Genomic DNA, 4,053 nt, shown 5'->3' on the forward strand with positions numbered 1-4,053 from the left:
ACGATATGTACGATTTTGAAGCAGGAGTCGATAAAGGCTATAACGCCAGCCATGGGCGTTACGATTATTTCAAAGCTCCGGACCTCTATCCATGAAGAGATGGAGAAGTTGTTGTTTGTGTGGTTGACGGAGAAGCAGCTCGCAGGAGATACCGTGACCGAGAGCATCATGTGTGAGAAGGCCCGAGACATTTACGGGGATTTGGTGCAGCAGACGGCGGGAACATCAACGGACAAGGCATCGGAAGTCATTCAAAGCCAGTCGGGGATGGTTTGATAATTTTAAGAAGAGGACCGGCATTCACTCCGTCGTCAGGCATGGTGAGGCAGCAAGCTCGGATGTGAAGGCAGCTGAAGATTTTATTATAACTTTTGCCGAACTGATAGAAGCCGAACGATACATCCCCCAGCAAATCTTCAACTGTGACGAGACAGGGCTCTTCTGGAAAAAGATGCCGAGGAGGATGTATATAACGGCAGAGGAGAAGAGCATGCCAGGCCACAACTTGTTCAGAGTGCCGGCGATAGCTCGCCTTCTCTTTGTGGAAAACACGGTGAGATCCTTAACATCCAACAACTAATGGGACGTAAACGGGGTGCCCAGTTTAGCGGTACACACATTGATGAATCACCCTGCCTGTGATTCACCCATGACAGGTTATAGCTGGGTCGGGATTCAAACCCAGGCTGGACAGTTTAGAGTCAAGTGTGCGTACCTCCAGTCCAGGCCATCCTGCCAACTTGTATGCTGCATACAGGTGAAATATAAAGAGCGAGATATTTTTATATATACTGTATATAAAAAAAAAAATTGGTGTGGTTTTTGGGGGGCTGGAACGGATTAATAGCATTTCAATGCATTTTAATGGGGAAATTTAATTTGAGAAACGAGCAAATTGAGTTACGAGCTCGGTCACAGAACGAATTAAACTCGTAAGTCAAGGTTTCACTGTATATATATATATATATATATATATATACTAGCTGAGGTACCCGGCTTCGCCCGGGTTGAATAAGAATAATACAAATATATGATGAAAAGAACATGTATATTTTAGAGCAATATCACAGTACATTTCCTACATGAGGTTTTGTCAATTTTCAATTTCTCAAAACTCTTGGTATACAACATTTCTGCTTTTCTTACTTGGTGCCAAGACATAAAGATTGCTTGGTTTTCCAACCCTCGAGCAGCCCACGTACAGCTGGCCATGGGAAGTACCCGCATTGCTGGGCAGGGGAAGGGAGGGGAGGGGGGAGAGGAGGGGAACGGGGGGGGGGAGAAGAGGGGGGGAGGGGAGAAGAGGAGGGAGGGGGAGGAGGAGAGGGGAGAAGAGGAGGGAGGGGGAGGAGGAGAGGGGAGGGGGGAGGGGGAGGTGAAGGGGGATGGGGGGAGTGGAGGGGGAGGGGGAGGGGGAGGGGGGATGTGAGGGGGAGGTGTAAGGGGAGGGGGAGGGGTAGGGGGAGGGGGAAGGGGAGGGGGAGGGGAGGAGGGGAAGTGAGGGGGAGGGGAGGGGAGTGGTGAGGGGGGAACGGCTAGCTTGGCAAGCGATAGCAGGCTTTTTACTTTTATTTTTACCTCAATGAGGGCTATATATATAGTCCGTGCTTGGAGCCTTCAAGTTCAACATAAAGTTTTTTTATGAAAAATAATGCAGATGTACAACAATCCACCAATGCAAGTTCAGAAATGAATGCAGATCCTTTACTTTGCGATACAAACGCAATTCCCGCCATTTCCACTCACGATCGAGGCCTCCACAGTGTCCGCGCCTCTTCTTCCTCCTACAACCTCATCTCACTTCTTTCACTCAAAATGCACGAAATTCTGCCGCATGAAATTATGTAGAGGCCTAGTCGGGGGGGATATAAGGTAGATAAGGAAGGCGTTGTAACAGAAGATTCAAAATAAAAGTGGAAGAACATAAGGAAATGGGAGCGATTCTGGACCCACAGCCAAACCCGACAAACCATTGCAATACACCCCGAACGTCTCGCGCCGCCACAAACTACACCATGGAATTGCAGCTGGCGCGGTTTTTTTTAAACCATTGATATTAAAATAAACGTAGCCTAAAACCACCGGGATTTTATGCTGATTCCGAATCTGTCTAAAACTTTCTCCGATGTGTAGTTCTTGAGTTATAAGCGGACATCCAGACACAGACACACACACACACACACACACACACACACACACACACACACACACACACACACACACACACACACACACACACACACACACACACACACAAACCACACACACACACACAAACCACACACACACACACACACACACACCTTTATATATATAGAGATATATATATATATATTTTTTTTTTTTAAGTTCGTTTTTTTGGATTTTCAAAAAAATAACAATAATATCGCTATATAGTGCATAAGCCTTTTTGATTAATGACAGTTATAATTATATACAAATACATTCACATAAATAAATACAAAACAATTCGCCAACATTTGAACACAAATAAATCAAAACTCCAGAAGTGTACGAAGTTGGTAGTAAGGCTTCTTCTTCTTCCTGAGCGTCATCATAACACAGAAACGTGATGAAATGCATATTCACCAGCATATATTCAACAAAAAGGTAAAATTATGATTTGACATTTGCGATGGATAATGATTTGGATGTAATTGCTTTTCCATTATATTTGCCCTCATTTCAAAGATGTTAATGTTTCTTTTTCGCTTGAGCAACGTCGGGTCCTCCAGCTATAAATGCTTTTTTACTGTAACTCGGAGTACAAATAGAAATACAACTTTGTCTGGGGGGTAACATAGCCGATGTGGCCGCGGCTGAAAGCGGGGGTGTGGGGGACCGGAAAAGGGGCATAATTCTCCATGTAAATGTGTACCATGTAGCGCGACCTGGTGATGGTGGCAGAGGGTATTACAATTTCCTTTTTACTCGAGAAACACTGAGGTTAAAGCACTCCTTGCACAGATACATTTTTTCTCATTCACATCCTGCCCCCCCCCCCCCCCTACCCCCGTCCCCACAGAAGAGGTATATGTAGTACATCTTTTCCCCTCCCCCTTCCACTCTCCGCACTCCCTTCCTCCCTTCCTCACCCCTCCCTCCTCGCCCCCCCCCCCCCCCTCCACCAAAACTTGACCCAATTTGATCCCCACTTCCACTCACCTTTAACCTCCCGGTAGTTCCACTTTGGGGGGCTGGGTGGGTCAAGCCTGGACCAACTTTAACCCCCGGTAGACCTTTGAGACCTCGATCTTTTTAATGCCGTGAACAACCCATTGTGCTATAGGCTCCGGGCCAGGTATGGTCCATCTGCACCCCCCCCCCCCCCCCCACAACTCTCCGACCCTGGGTTTTTCTGAACCATTGGGGTGTCCTGGGGGTGGAAATCAACTGGTAACAGTAAATAAACTTGGACTCACTACCCATTTGGTACCTATATTGGATGGTACCCTCAAAACAGCATATTTTTAAATCCGCGTTGCGCCATATTCGACACACGTGTTCTTTTGGTATTTGTGCCTGCTAATATTAACTCAGAATAAAAAAGTTATATACCAAAAGAAAGCTGTTCATCTACTGATCATCATAGAATATTGACACATTACTTATAATGGTACCTTAATGGTCATAACTAGTGCTGAATAGCAGTACCCCACTTTAACGTAACATAATTCGGTATCGACCGTACTATTTCATCTTACACACATAATATGAACACATTACACCTGATATGCTTACATATATATTTTATTGGCTTTCTCCTGTATATCAGCTTTAATTTGATACCAGATACATCCCCATAGCTTCAATTCTCTTTTTTATACAGCGTGTCAAAGATACTACCGGTATGGGGTGATATTGTAGGCGATGCTGCATTTGTCAATGTTACAAATGCTTGCCACGTATATCATGTACATATATGTTGGACACATGACAAAATCTATGTATTGTTAATATGTGTTACTTAATATATTGTTGTAATTGATGTATCACTGTAGTTTATTGCAGGAATTTTGACGAAAATGGCATGCAGATCCTTCCATGTTTGTA

The sequence above is a fragment of the Myxine glutinosa genome, chromosome 1 (assembly GCF_964187855.1).
Source record: "Myxine glutinosa chromosome 1, kmMyxGlut1.1, whole genome shotgun sequence".
NCBI lineage: Eukaryota > Metazoa > Chordata > Myxini > Myxiniformes > Myxinidae > Myxine > Myxine glutinosa.